Consider the following 16,179-nt stretch of genomic DNA (forward strand, 5'->3'; position numbering starts at 1 on the left):
TTTGCAAGCCTTAAAGGCAAACCGCATATTCCTGGAAAAATACTACAGGACCATGACACCTCCGCCCCTAGTGGAATGAAACACCATTCCTGAAATGCATCTGTTTACAATGGGTAAAGAAAATACAAATTGAAAAAATTCTAACTTTTTTTCACGCATTTAGAGATATACACATTTCTAAAAAAAAAATGTTTAGACTACAGCAACAAGTTCCACCAGAACTTGGGCGGCCCAGTGGCGCAGTGGTTAGCACCGCAGCCTCACAGCTCCAGTGACCCGGGTTCAATTCTGGGTACTGCCTGTGTGGAGTTTGCAAGTTCTCCCTGTGTCTGCGTGGGTTTACTCCGGGTGCTCCGGTTTCCTCCCACATGCCAAAGACTTGCAGGTTGATAGGTTAATTGGCCATTATAAATTACCCCTAGTATAGGTAGGTGGTAGGGAAATATAGGGACAGGTGGGGATGTGGTAGGAATGTGGGATTAGTGTAGGATTAGTATAAATGGGTGGTTGATGGTCGGCACAGACTCGGTGGGCCGAAGGGCCTGTTTCAGTGCTGTATCTCTAAACTAAACATTTCGTCTTTAAATTTTCAAAAGGTTGTTCCAATTAACCCATTTCAAATTTACAAGCATAGTCTTCCAATTGTTTTTTTCCTTCCAAGTGTCCCTATTATCCATCAGCTCAGCCAGGTGAATTGCACAGCTAGCAGCACTGACCGCTACTGGGTTTACAATTCTGTGAGAAGTTTCTTAAGTATCCCTTAACCTATGTGGCATCACTTGACACTGGAAAACTCTGTCCAGTGTAACAGAAGCTGATTTTTTCTTCCCCTGGGGTGTCAAAGGAATTTGACAGTATCCTTCTAACACATCTGTCTCTTTAAGACACATTGTGTTGCCCACTCAGTCCATACAGTCCTTTAAATGAGAATTTGGGTAGGAGTCTGCCTTCTTTACAACGGTGACTTTTCTAGAGTTTATGCAAGTTTGAGCCATCCCACCAGGTTTAGTCATCAAGACCATCAGCGAATTCCAGCTGTCCTGACTAGGTTTATCTAAGCTGCCCTTCAGCATGCATTGCACCTCTGCTTCCACTCGGGCTGTCTGTCTGGACCTAAGCAACAAGGATGTCGTTTTAAAGGAATGGTTCCCCTATACCCACATCACATGTGGTTAAGATTGTAGATCCTGGCTTATCCCTACAAACTTTTTGAAACATTGTGAAAATCCTGGTTAGGACTTCACGCTGTTTTGCTTCCAAGTGTAAAAGCCAATTGTTTAATTTTCCTAGCCGTTCTGCATTCACTAATGGGATAGTTAGAGGTTCAATCTGAGAATTTCCTAGGCCTACCTCTGCCTCATCCTCACTATCCTTTTCCTTCTCCACTGTCCCGATTACCTGACATACCTATACTGCCTTATCCTCCTCCCTGCGGTAATATGGTTTGAGCAAATTAATGTGGCACAACCAGTTCTTCATCCGGTGATCAGGGGTGTCAGTCAAGTCATCTACCTTACCCACTTTTTCGATCACTCTATATGGGCCACTGAACCATGCTTTCACTGGTTCTCCCTGTGACGGTAACCTTATCCCCTGGTTTTATGGTAGGTTGTGGTTTGACAGGTGTGGCATGCCCTACAAAATTGTCTTACATCCTTTGTAAGACCTGGCCAGTAATAATGTTGGCTGATGTGTGATTTGGTCTTCCGAATTCCCCTATGTCCTGAAAAAGGAATGTCATGTGCTAACCTTAATAATTCTTGTTGATATTTAGGTGGTACCACTATCTGTTCAACAACTGTCCAGTCTTTGTCGGCAGGTCCTTGAGGCAGTCTCCATTTCTTCCTCAAAACCCCGTTTGCCATATAATAGCCTTCCGGAATGCCTTTCCCCTCAGCTTCTGACAGAGCCGTCTGTGCTATTTGGTAGATCTCTGGATCAGCTTGCTGTGCTGCAATGGGAGATGATCTGTTAAACATCTCACTTGGATTATCTAAATCCCCAAATAAGGTTTCAGATGCCTGGCTGTCTATTTGTGGTGCCCCTTTTACCTCCGACAGTAGATCCTGTTTAGCCATTGCTTGGGTAACTACACGCGCAGGAAATATTCCTGGAACTTGTTCATGTAATTGCTCTGTTTCCTTAATTTCACATGGTTCCTCTGTAACGATAGGAGAAACTGATATTTTTGATCCAGCCAAATAATTTCCTCGGAGTAGATCAATTCCCTTTACTGGTAAACCGTGAACAACACCTACAGTTACTATCCCAGATATTAAGTCACTCTCTAGGCGTACATTATACAAAGGTACAGGTATACACACCCCACCAATTCCATTAACTAAAACCTTAGCGTTCAAGGTGCTCCCTGGTGGAAACCTCATATCTTTCCTCAGCAAGAGTGTTGGGTTGCTCCTGTATCCCTGAGTATAATGATAGGTTTTTCTGCCTCACTTACAGGATACGGAGTTACTCTCCCCTTTGACAAAAAATCATTATAACTCTCAGGTATTTTATTCTTAATCTCTACACTCTTCTTAGTTTTAGTATCTGATTTCACATTCACAGCTGTCGTTAAAGCTATAGCCTGGTCTGCTATACTCTCAGTCAGAGTCTTTTCCTCTGCACTAACTTTGCGTACCCCAACAAGTCCTATGGGTTTACATCGCAAATTCCAGCACTCTGAACAAAGATGACCCATTGTGTTGCAATGATAACACTTTGGCTTGCGAACCTCACTTCTACCCTCAGCACCTTCCTTTCTGACCTGAGGAGGTGATCCTGGGGCATTCCCAGCTGTTCCTTCTTGTCCCCAGCTACTTGTCTTCTTTTCACTCTCCCACTTTCTATCCTTCTTGGGTTTATGGGGGTGATGGACAAAATAGGTTGGCTTATTCACAAGCTCAAAATCATCAGCAATCTCTGCTGCTTGCCTAGCTTTCAGGTTATCTATATGAGTTCTCACTACTGAAGGAATGGAGTTTTTAAATTCTTCTAAGAGAATCAATTCTCGAAGGTTCTCATATGTGGTTTCTATCTTTAATGCCCATATCCAACTGTCAAAATTCATTTGCTTCACCCTCTCAAATTTTAAATAAGTCTGCCCAGTCAATCTCCGTAGGTTCCTAAACTTCTGACGTTAAACTTCAGGGACTAACTCATACACAGCGAGAATAGCCTTTTTTGCCATCTCATAATCTGCAGAAGTCTCTTCAGAAAGCATGGCAGAAACTTCATGAGCTCTGCCTACCAGCCCGCCCTGCATAAGCAATGTCCAGCTTTCTTTCAGCCAGTTCATGTTTGGCTATTTTTTCAAAAGATATGAAAAATGCCTCTATGTCCCTTTCCTCGAACTTTGGAAGAGCCTGTATAAATTTAAACAACTTCTCGCTGGTCCTGATCTAAATTCAGATTCTTCCTGACCCAAATTTTCCCTGGATTTAAGACTACCCTTTGTCTTAGTACTATCTCTTTTAACTTAAATTCCCTCTCTTTTTCACATTCTCTCTGAAATGCTCTCTCTTTCTCCCTTTCCTCTTTTTCCAATTCAAGTTTTCTTAATTCTTTTTCTACCTCAAGTTTTTTTTGTTTCGAACTGAATCCTAGCCAATACCACTGCATCACTCTTGGACCTACTACCTTCTTGTTCCTTGTATTGCCCTTCATCTGTATTATCATCATCATCATCATCTTCTGCTAATTCCAGATGTTCCAATTATCTCTGCTTTTTTGGCACCACCAACCCCAATTTCGCTGCCAATTCTTTTAATTTGTTCTTAGTTAAAGTTATCAAGTCATTCAGGGGAACATTCTGCTTTCCCAAAAACTCTGCTACAACCACTAATGCCATAAGAATGGTATAGACTGTACCTTATTATACAAGAGACCTGGTTCTTTTAATTTCTTTGTAATTGGTGTCAGATTTAGATCCCAACAATCAAGTTTCCAAGTGATAAAATCCCAGACTCGAGAGCAATTAATCTGATGCCAAACGCAAGACACCAATTTAAATATGTTATCCCGGAGACGAGTAATTACTATGATTTCAAATGCAAGCTCTCCAAATTTGTCTGATTCTCATCCCAGACGTGAGCCACCGAATTAAATATGATTCAACTGCGAGCAAGCCCCCAATTAAGATATGATTCAAATCCCAAGAAACCCAATTAATGTTATTCAAATCGCAGATGAGCCCCCAATAAATATATTACGATCGACTGCTCCAGTCAAAGCCCCCAATTAAAATATACGATTCTGAATGTGGTGGGAGAAACGCACTGTTAATTCAATCCCATTGCTCCACAGATCACCTAACATATTATTTAAAACTTTCCAAATTAAAGAAAGACCTAGCCAAATTGTGCCATTTATTAACCCCCGAATGAGGCTAACCAAACCAGGTGTCTTTAAATCAACAAATTAACTCTTTAATTAGAACTAAATTCTTAAACACTATGAAGATGTAAACATTTAAAATAGAAAAAATTAGAGTCCTTGCAAATTTACAGTCCAATATTGCTTGAAGTCCTCACAGAATGTTGCTTGAAGTCCTCACAGTCGTCCGATGCAGAAAAAAGATTCTTCCACAGTAGAACAGTCCATTGTCTGACTCCAGCAGTAGGTGATGCTTTCCTTCTCCAGTGAATTTCAACAATTAATGACTTGCAAACACTTTCAATAGAATCAATCTGACTTTAGAGTTTTTGAGGGATAAAAGATTGTCACAGTCTAACTTCCCTTCCTTCAGTTTAAATTACGCTGTTTTGGCTTAACTTTTTTAGAATTTTGAGAGATAATAATTAAACAGACAAAAATCCAGTTCCTTCAGTTTAAATGGCTGTGAGCTCTTTTTCCAGGTGCTAAACACCACAACTGTCTGTCTGTGTGTCCTTTGTTTCTGTGTTCCATTAGAACAAACTGTCTTCAACCAAAAAGCCAGTTCAAAATTGAATTGTAACAAATGTATCGCTTGATACTCACTACCAGTGGCTGTATCCATGGTAATGAGAATGCATCCTTTGAATCGCAGTCTCCAAATGGTTGTTTCTAAGGCAACGAAAATGCACTTTCCAAAACCCCTGAGGCTTGCTGGTTCTTAAAGCAATACTGATCCTTTGCAAGCCTTAAAGGCAAACCGCATATTCCCGGAAAAAAAAACTACAGGACCATGACAAAATTATGAACGGGTTTGATTGGGTAGTTGTAGAGAAGATGTTTCCACATATTCAGGAGATCAAAACTAGGGGTCATAAATCTAAAATAGTCACTAATAAATCCAATAGGGAATTCAGGAAAAACCTCTTTACCCAGAGAGTGGTGAGAATGTGGAACTCACTATCACAGGGAATAGTTGAGGTGAATAGTATAGATGCATTTAAGGGGAAACTAGATAAACACATGAGGGAAAAAGGAATGGGAAAATATTGCTGAGGTTGGAAGGAGGCTCATATGGAGCATAAACACCAGTTGGGCCAAATGAACTGTTTCTGTGCTGGAAATTCTTTGTAAAGTAATGTCTGCCCCAGACCAGTCCATTCAGTAACTAATCTACATGCACCTGTAACCAATTCACTCAATTTTAGAATATTATGTTTATTCCTGCTCTGGATCAATGAAAAAATGAACAGTAATGCATACTGAGGAACTCCACTCATAAGTGGAACCCAATCAGACCCATTATCATTAATAACAAAACCTCTGTAACTGATGCCAATCTATCTTACTCCCACCAGTGCCCCCACAGATCCTCCCAGTGTGGCGTGGGGTGGGCAGTGGCAGTTGATATATCAGTTTCAGGCAGTACAGTGGGAGATCAGTAGAGCAGAAGTGAACATGTAGCAGCTGAAAGTGCTCAATGAGGAGTAGGGAACATCTGATTGGAGGGTGGAGGGAAGGGACTCTGATCGATGGGATTCAGCTTTTGTGGAACAGTCCACGTCAGTATGTGGGGTTCTTGGGCACAGCACTGAAAGACTGCAACCAGCCTTGGAATAAGTGACGCCTCAAGACGTGTGCAGTGCAGTCCTTTGTTGCAGAGGCTATAAAGCCAGTTTTTGTACCTCTCACCTGAATGCTTAGACTGCAGCCTCACACACCTTGGGCTAGAATGTCACTTCCTCCTATGACAGGAAAGAGTCATAAAGAGGGGGCTCAATAATGTGTTACTAAAAAAGCTTGCCTTTCACAACCTCAGAACACCCCAAAGTGCTTGATAGCCAATTAAATACTTTTTGAAGTGTCGGAAACACAGCAGCCAATTTGCACACAGTAAGTTTCCAACAAACAGCAATGAGATAATGATCTGACAGTCTGGTTTTACACTGTCACCTGAAGGAGAATTGCTGGCCAGGATACTGGTGATAACTCCTCTGCTCTTCTCTGAAATAGTGCCATGGGATCTTTCACATTTACCTGAGGGAAATGAGACAGGGCCTCAGCTTAATATCTCAGCTGAAAGCCAGCACCTCTGATACACCCTCAGTGCTGCATTGGGGTGTCAGCTGAGATTTCTGTCCTCAAATATCTGTCGTGGGACTTGATCCCCCAACCTTTTGGCTCAGAGATGAGTGTGTTGAGCCACAGCCAACATTCCAGTGCAGTTCCTACATGGGAACAGGGAGAGGCCATCCCATCCCTCCAGCTTGTCCTGCCGATTAATTAGCTCACCTCCATTTACCTACCTTTGCTCCATATCCCTTGATACTAATATGCAAAAAAAAATCTTATCTATCTCAGTCTTGGAAGCTTGAATTGTTCCTCAGCATCCACATAGCTTTTAGGAGAGAAAGTTCCAGATTTTTACTACACTTAGTGTGTAAAAGTTCTTCCTGATTTCGCTCCTGAATGGCTTATCTCTAATTTTAATATTTGCCAAACACTGTTTTGTCAAGGATGAGTCAAACCATGAGATCACAAGGGTCAGCCTCACCCTCACACTATGCATCACACTGAGATCAGACCTCACAATAGGTTTGCAAACTGGGCTAATATGAGGCAGGAGGCTGCACAAACCAGTTTAAATGAAGAAAAGGGAGCTCATTGACTGATTAAAGGAATGAGATTAAAGCCCAGCAAATTAAAGGAATGGAATTAGATCCCAGTGAATTAAAGGATGTTATAGCTGACAATTTAAAAAAAAGAGATTGGGGACATTTTTGGTCTGAGCTGTAATGGCACAGAAGTGGGAACTCTGGGCAACCCATCGACAGATATCAAGTCATCACCGAATGCTTGGGAATGTCTGCTGTTACAGATCAGGGCTGGAGATCATTGGAGACTACGCTCCAAAGCCCTGTGTACAGATGGTGTCCGCAGTGTAGGACTGGAAAAGCAATCGCCTTGTAATGCATGGCTTGATCAGGCCAGAGTGTTCTCCTGGACCAGTGTATATTGTGATGTTGTGTGGGAACTGTTTGGATGCACCAGAAAATCTTTTCCTGTCCATCATTGTTCGTATGTTTTAAGCATCCGGTTATTTCAATGATTTAAATGTGAGAAGATTAGTACCTGAAAATATAAGTGGAAGGAAAACTCACAACTGTGTTTTCTGATTTTTGCATGGATCATATCAAGGAACAGAAAGGAGAAGGAATGAGTTTTCCAATGGGGAGTTGTACCTGGGCTCAGTGATTGATTGCATGAACTCTCTGAGCCCCACACCAGGCAGGGAAAACAGGCACAAAGTAGTTGAGAGAGGAGATGAAGAGGAAAATATGACTGGCAAAGAGACAATATGAAAATAGAATGGCAGTTAACACAAAAGGGAACCCAAAAATCTTCTACCGGCATGTAAATAGTAAACCAACAGTAAGAAGTGGAGTGGGGCCTATTCGGGACAAAGAGGGTAATATATACTTAGAGGGACAGGGCAAGGCCACAATATTTAATGACTACTTTGTATTAGTGTTTACTAAAGAAATGGAATCTGACAAAATATCGCTAGAAGTGGAGAGTGTAGGGGCAATGGATAGGGTAAAAATTGAGAAGGGGCAGGTTACTGGAAAGGCTGGCTATGCTTGGGGTAGATAAGTCACCTGGTCTGGATGGCTTGCATCCCAGGTTGCTAAAGGAAGTGAGGATGGAGATAGCAGAAGGGCTAGCCGTCGTCTTCCAATTTTCCCTGGATACGGGGTGGGTGCCAGAGGATTGGAGAGTGGCAAATGTGACACCTTTATTCAAGAAAGGGTGTAAGGACAGTCCTAGTAACTACAGGCCAGTTAGTTTAACATCAGTGGTGGGTAAGGTTTTAGAAACAATAATCAGGGAAAAAAATCAACAGACGGTCCGAGAGGTTAAAGTTACTTAATGATATTCAGCACGGATTTGTAAAAGGTATATCATGCTTGACTAATCTAACTGAATTTTTTGATGAAGTAACAGAGAAGGTTGATGAAGGGAATGCGGTGGATGTTGTCTATGTGGATTTTACGAAAGCATTTGATAAGGTACCACATAAAAGGCTGGTTAACAAAATTGAGGATCATGGAATAGGAGGGTCAGTGTCCAACTGGATAAAAAATTGGCTTAAGGACAGAAAACAGCGAGTCGTGGTAAATAGTTGTTTTTCAGACTACAGGATGGTAGACAGTGATGTTCCCCAAGGGTCAGTGCTGGGACCACTGCTTTTCAGCTTGACTTGGATCTTGGAATACAGAGTAGAAACTCAAAATTTGCCAGTGACACCAAACTTGGACGTGTGACAATCAGTGAGGATGATATGAACCACCTGCAACAGGACATAGATAGGCTAGCAGAATGGGCAGAGGAGTAGCAGATGGAAAATTAATACTGACAAGTGTGAGGTGATGCATTTTGACAGAAGAAATAGGGAGAGGCATTATATACTTAATGGCACAGTTCTAAAGAGTGTGCAGGAACAGAGGGACCTGGGGGTGCATGTGCATCGATCTTTGAAGGTGGCAGGACAGATTGAGAGAGTGGTTAGTAAAGCATATGGGATCTGGGGCTTCATAAATAGAGGCATTGAGTACAAAAGCAGGGAAGTTATGCTGAACATTTATAAAGCTCTGGTTAGGCTCCAACTGGAGTATTGCATCCAGTTCTGGTCACCACACTTCAGGAAGGATGTGAGGGTCCTTGAGAGGGTGCAGAGTAGATTTACCAGAATGGTTCCAGGGATGGAGGATTTTAGTTACAAGGTTAGATTGGAAAAACTAGGTTTGTTCTCCTTAGAACAAATGAGATTCAGGGGAGATTTAGTAGAAGGGTACAAGATTATGACAGGCTTAGATACGTTAGACAAAAATAAACTTCCCATTAACTTGGGCTGACAAGAGGTAAGTAATGTTCACACCACACAAGTGCCAGGCAATGACCATCTCCAATAAGAGAGAATCTAACCATCTCCCCTTGGCATTCAACGGCATTACCATCGCTGAATCCCCCACAATCATTATTATTATTGGTTATCCCTCACAGGCGAGGATGATTGTCTTCCGTGAGCCTGAAGATGGCTGACGAGGCCAATTTGGATTTACAGACTCTACGGCCCGTCAGGCATTTGTTGTCATATGGGATGCCTGGTCGTGTATTATTAGTTCAGGTCATGGCTTTTCTTTCCGCCGCTCTCGCTTTTCCTCTTCATTTTGTCGTCATTGGATCTCTAAATGCTGGGATCCTTCCCCTGGACTCTGCTTCCATCTGGATCGGTCCAAAGCAGAACGAAACCCCTCCAGTTATCTTGGCTTCCTTGCCATTGGCTCAAGGTGTTGTTCTGTCAAGATACATGTGGAAGCTGGTGTGCAATGGTTTCTCCACATTCAAAGACGTCACGTACAGTCCTCTTCCTTTCCAAGTACATCCTCCAAGTCCTTTGGTGACCAGCAAATGACGATGGGAACAGGGTTGTGTGATGGGTTCCAAAGTTCACCCCCTTGTCCACGCCGCGGAACCTAAGCAATGAGTAAGAAAGGGTCGATAAAAACAGGATGAAGTATGGTGGGACTCTTTATGTCCTGGGCTGCTTCAGTTACCGTGAAGGCCTGTTAGGAACCCTAGAAATGCTCAGCAGATGGGACTCTGGCAAACAAGTCCTCAACGATAGAACAGGCGGAGGAGGATGTGCCATCTGAAATATCTCAACCGCTGTTCCCACTATCAACATCCTGGGGGGTTACCAATGATCAGAAACTGAACTGGAGCAGCCACATAAATACTGTGGCTACAAGAGCAGGTCAGAGACTGGGAATTCTGCAGCGAGAAACTCATTTCCTGACTCCCCAAAGTCTACCCACCATCTACAAGGCACAAGTCAGGATGAGTGCGGCTCAAACAACACTCAGGAAGCTCGACACCATCCAGGACAAAGCAGCCTGCTTGATCGGCACCCCATCTACCAGCTTAAACATTCACTTCCTCATTAACACACAGTGGCAGCAGTGTGTACCATCTACAAGATGCACTGCAGCAACTCACCAAGGCTCCTTTGACAGCACTTTCCAAACCTGCGACCTCTACCACCTAGAAGAACAAGGACAGCAGATGCATGGGAACTCCACCACTTGCAAGTTCCCCTCCAAGCCACACACCATCTTGACTTGGAACTATATCGCCGTTCCTTCACTGTCGCTGGGTCAAAATCCTGGAAGTCTCTTCCTAACAGCACTGTGGGTGTACCTACCCCACATGGACTGCAGCGGTTCAAGAAGGCAGCTCACCACCACCTTCTCAAGGGCAATTAGAGATGGACAACAAATCCTAGCCTTGTCCCATGAAAGAATTTTTAAAAATGGTACAAGGACTAGGGGACACAGTTTGAAGATTTTGGACAGAGATGCAGGGCGAATATGAGGAAGAACTTTTTACGCAGTGAGTGGTAATGACCTGGAACTCACTGCCCACAAGTGTGGTGGAGGCAGAGACGATCAATGATTTCAAAAGGAAATTGGATGGGCACTTGAAAGAAATAGACTTGCAGGGCCACGGGGATCGAGCTGGGGAGTGGGACTGACAGCATAGCTCTGTGGAGAGCTGGCATGGACTCGATGGGCTGAATGGCCTCCTGTGTTGTAAATGACTCTGTGACTCTATAGCAAGTAGACAATATCAGGCCCATCAAGCCTGCCACATCCAGTAGACTGTATAACCTCAGCCACTGCCCTCCCACCTCCCAGTAGCACTGTCTCTTGGAACAGACAAAGAAATGTAGCTGATTCAGGAAAAACAGGCAATTCCTCTCCCACTCCCTGGAGCTCCAGGAGAGACACCACATTCTACACTAATCACTAACTCCGTGGTCAGTGACCCCACAATCTAAACTGATGCCTGTAATCGGGATTGGTATCTCAGGAACTTGTCATGTTCCCTTTTAAAGGACTGTAGTGAGCCCACTTGTCACTTTTATCCCGGAGTGATGACTGTCTGGTATCTACAGGCATGGCCTCCAATCCTAATATTCCTTCCATACTTTCAGGTTTTAATTGTTGTTGTACATTTGAGAAAGTAATTTAAAATTAAAGCATCTTTTATTTTTCTTTCCTGTCTCTCTTTTTCTCTCTCTCAATCCAATCTCTCTTTTTCTGTACCTGATTTTAATTGACCCAATTCCATCTCAAATCATCGTGCTGTTCATTTCCCATTCCTTCAATCTGATTGGTTAAGGAGATATCATGTTAGTTGCCCTCTTCATTCAGATGTCCTGTTCTCTCTTGCTGCAACATTATCAGTTCTCACTTTCAGCAACTTGCCACGTAAAAAATTAAAAAAGCTAAATGTGCAAGGGTGAGTCTAACTAACGGCAGATGCTGGGGGGTTCGATGTCCTACTACAGCAAAATTATGGCCTAATATTTCAGTGAGTGAGTGGTCAATCTGTGGAACAGACACCCTAGGGAGACGATGGGAGCAGTTAATATTGATTCAAATACAAATTAAATATTTCAGAAAATAACATTCATACAGCAATTCCTGTTTTCCTTCTGTGATTTGACAATGTGCAAAATTACAATGGAGGAATACTGGAGTTTAAAAGAAAATGTAAAAGTTAAGTGAATTGCTTATCAGAATGTGTCACTAAAGGCAATCTAAGGATGTTATAAAGTTCAAAAAATGCTATTATTTTCAGTAGCTCATTAAAGTTGTGTATGACGTTCATAACCATGAATGTCAAATTCTTCATGTCGTTAGGATATTGTGGCTGGGAAATGAGTCAGGGAAGTTGGAAGAATGTATATTTTAAAAAGGCAGAAACAAACAGTTTAGGCAAAACATGTCAGGAGAAACGGTCAAGTTAACGTTTTAGGTACGGACCTTTAATTAGAACTGGACACACTGATGCAGAGAACAGATATGTACAGCCCATGCTTTGAGGCCCAGTTCTGTTATTCTGGGCTTTGAGGGCTGAATTTCTGGGCTTCACTCAGTGTGATCATTCTTCTCAGTCCCAAAATTGTGGGCCTGGAGGTTTTGACAGGCTCTTTTTAGGGCTGTTGTCTGATTAGTGGATAAATCCTGAAGTGGATCACCAAGATCTGTTGGTATCAGCAAACTGAGATATTTGGGGATCAGCGGGAACAGGGATTAAACTTTATACACGGCTTCACGGCAAGTAGCAATTGAAGGAACCCCCAGAATAGAATATTTTAAAGATAAATGGGTACATACATGCAATGGGATTCTACCTGGTTGCACATTCTCTATTTGACTCCTAAAATGCAGTAACTGAGCACGTTAACATTTTACATCTTCGACAACACCTTCCAAACCTGCCAAATTCCCCTCCAAGTCACACACCATCCTGACTTGGAAATGTACTCCCTCCGGGAGTAACTACACCACATGGCCTATAGTGGTTCAAGAAGGTAGCCCAGCACCACCTTCTCAAGACCATTTAGGGATGGACAATAAATAGGAATATAGGAGCAGGAGTAGGCCATTCAGCCCTTCGAGCCTGCTCTGCCATTCTAGATCATGGCTGATCATCTACCTCAATGTCATATTCCTGCACTATCCCCATATCCCTTGTTGTCACTAGCAGCTAGAAATCTATCAATCTCTGTCTTGAACTTACTCAATGACTGAGCTTCCACCAGCCTCTGGGGTAGAGAATTCCAAAGATTCACCACCCTCTGAGTGAAGAAATTCCTCCTCATTTTAGTCCTAAATGGCTTGCCTTTTATTCTGAGACTGTGTCCCCTGGTTCTCGACACAGCCAGGGGAAACATCCTTTCTGCATCTACTCTGTCTATCCCTTTAAGAATTTTGTAAGTTTCTATGAGGTCGCCTCTCATTCTTCTAAACTCCAGAGAATACAGCCCCAGTCTCCTCAATCTCTCCTCATAGGACAATCCCACCATCCCAGGAATCAGCCTGGTGAACCTCCGCTGCACTCCATCTATGGCCTTGCCAGTGACACTTACATCCCATGAATGTATATGTATAAAAAAAGTTGTTCTTCTTGAAACTAATATAGCATTTGAGTATTGATGTGTTCTTGAGTGTGGAATATACAATGGTGATGAGCTTCAGTGTTTACACAAATGGTCTTGAGTCTCAGCCTTGAGTTTAAGCATGGTGCTATCTATCATTTCAGCTTTTATAAATATTGAAATAAAATCACTGGAAGTGCATTGTTGAAATTAAGATGTCTTATTTATTTGCATTTGAACATCACCAAAATCGCAATGTTCTTCAGGTAAGGGGAAGAGATAGGGTAGATAGAGAGAAACTATTTCTGCTGGTTGGGGGTATCTGGGACTAGGGGACATAGTCTAAAATTTAAAGCCAGACCTTTCAGGAGTGAAATAAGAAAACACTTCTACACACAAAGGGTGGTAGAAGTTTGGAATTCTCTTCTGCAAACAGCAATTGATGAGAGATCAATTTTTAATTTTAAATCTGAGATTGATAGACATTTGTTAACCAAAGGTATTAAGGGATATGGGACAAAGTTGGGTATATGGAGTTAGGTCACAGATCAGCCATGATCTCATTGAATGATGGAACAGGCTAAAGGAGCTAAAGGGCCTCCCCCCATTCCTATTCTCCGAAGTACGCTAATTAAGGTGTGTAGGTAGTAAATTTACAGATATACATCCAACCAGCGTTGGAAAGTTCAGCAAGCACAGCAGCCAATTCACACAGTGCATGGCTCTGGAACAATGATTAAGATCAATGACAGTTAACTTGTTTTGGTTAATATAGGTCAGGAGTCTGCATTGAATAGTACCATGGGAAGCATTTAATACCTAGATCTAATATCATAGGAAGATACAGAACATTAGGAGACCATTCGGCCCATCGTGGCTGTGCCAACTCTTTGAAAGAGCTATCTAATTAGTCTCACACACCCTGCTCTTTCCCCATAGCCCTGTAAATGTTTCCCCTTCAAGTTTATACCCAATTCCCTTTTGAAAATTACCATTGAATCGGCTTCTGTGCTGTTATGACTCTAATTTAATAATTCCACCACTCTTTCAGGCAGCGCATTCCTGATCACAACAAGTTGGAGGTCTGGCAGCATCTGTGGACAGAGAAACAGAGTTAACATTTCAGGTCAATGACTTTTGATCAGAACTGGGAAAAGCTGGAAATGTAATAAGTATTAAGTAAGTGAAAGGTGGGAGAGGGGAAAAGAACAAAAGGGAAGGTCTGTAGTAGGATGGAAGACAGGGCAGATTAAATGACAAAAGAGTTTGTGCTGCAAGGCCAAAGGCGGGAAGGCAATGGAACAAGTAGAGACAGATGTAATAAAAGCAAAATACTGCGGATGCTGGAAATCTGAAATAACAAGAAATGCTGGAACCACTCAGCATGTCTGGCAGCATCTGTGGAAAGAGAAGCAGAGTTAACGTTTCGGGTCAGTGACCCTTCGCTGAGACAGATGTGTCTCTCACACTGACCTCGCTGTCCTCGACCTCCTGCAGTGTTCCGCTGAAGCTCAATGTAAGCTTGAGGAACAGCACCTCATCTTTCAATTAGGCAATTTACAGCCTCAGGACAACATCGAGTTCAACAATTTCAGAACATGAACTCTGCCTTCATTTTGTTCCCTTGCAGGTTTTGGTTTCACTCTCCTTTTTCTTTTGTTTTTGCTGTTCATCATTCTGCCATTCCCACCTCCTCGAAACACATCTGTTTTTTTACTTGTTCCATTACCACTCCCTTTTGCTCTGCACCACTAACTCTGCTGTCATTTAATCTCTCCTGCCCCCCACCCTATCACAGACCTTCCCTTTTGTTCTTGTTCCACCCTCCCCCATTTCACTTGCTTAAAACCTTTTACATTTCCAACTTTTGCCAGTTCTGATGAAAGGTCATCAACCTGAAACATTAACTCGGTTTCTCCCTCCACAGATGCTACCTGCTGGCTGAGTATTTCCAACATTTTCTCTTTATATTTCAGATTTCCAGCATCCTCAGTATTAGCCTAGGGTTGCTGCCCAGCTACTGGAGCAGGAATCGAACCCACCACGCTCTGACACAGGCAGGAGGCGGCCCGCTGAGCCGAGCTGTCAATCACCCACCACACGCGCGGTAACATCAAGCCAGGAGACAGTCTCCGCTCAGTCCGCAAGCAGGACCCTGAGCTTCCAGTTGCTTGCCATTTCAACACACCCCCCTGTTCTTATGCTCACATCTCTGTCCTGGGATTGCTGCAGTGTTCCAGTGAACATCAACGCAAGCTCGAGGAACAGCATCTCACCTACCGATTAGGCACACTACAGCCTGCCGGACTGAACATTGAGTTCAATAATTTCAGAGCATGACAGCCCCCCATTTTACTTTCATTTTTAGTTATTTTTTCTTCCTTTTTTTTCTACATTTTTTACCATCTTTTTTTTGCATTTATTTCATTTCATCTTAGTTTGCTTAGCCACTATTTTTTTCAGGTTTGCACTTGCTGCTGTTCAATATTCAGTGTACTAACGCCTAATCTGTACTAATGCTTTGTCTTTCAACACACCATTAACATATTGTTTGCCTTTGCTCCATGACCTTTTGGTCAGCTATGTGGCCTGGTCCAATCTAGACCTCCTTTGTTATCTCTTGCCCCACCTTTACCTCACCTGCTTATAATCTGTGACTTTTCTAATATTTGTCAGTTCCGAAGGGTCACTGACCCGAAACGTTAACTCTGCTTCTCTTTTCACAGATGCTGCCAGACCTGCTGAGTGGATCCGGCACTTCTTGTTTTTATAATGTCAAGCCAGACCCCGCCCCC

General features: G+C 42.7%; 1 long non-coding RNA gene across 1 annotated transcript; it reads right to left on the bottom strand.

Moving 5' to 3' along the window:
- Nucleotides 1–4,513: 4,513 nt before the first annotated feature.
- LOC137371021 (uncharacterized) lies at nt 4,514–16,109 on the bottom strand. The gene is made up of 3 exons (XR_010975166.1): nt 16,025–16,109; nt 14,377–14,478; nt 4,514–9,911 (listed from the first exon to the last, which is right to left on the bottom strand). It is a non-coding gene; the product is annotated as an uncharacterized lncRNA (long non-coding RNA).
- Between the last annotated feature and the right edge of the window lie 70 nt (nt 16,110–16,179).

Source organism: Heterodontus francisci, chromosome 6, assembly GCF_036365525.1.
Source record: "Heterodontus francisci isolate sHetFra1 chromosome 6, sHetFra1.hap1, whole genome shotgun sequence".
Classification (NCBI taxonomy): Eukaryota; Metazoa; Chordata; class Chondrichthyes; order Heterodontiformes; family Heterodontidae; genus Heterodontus; species Heterodontus francisci.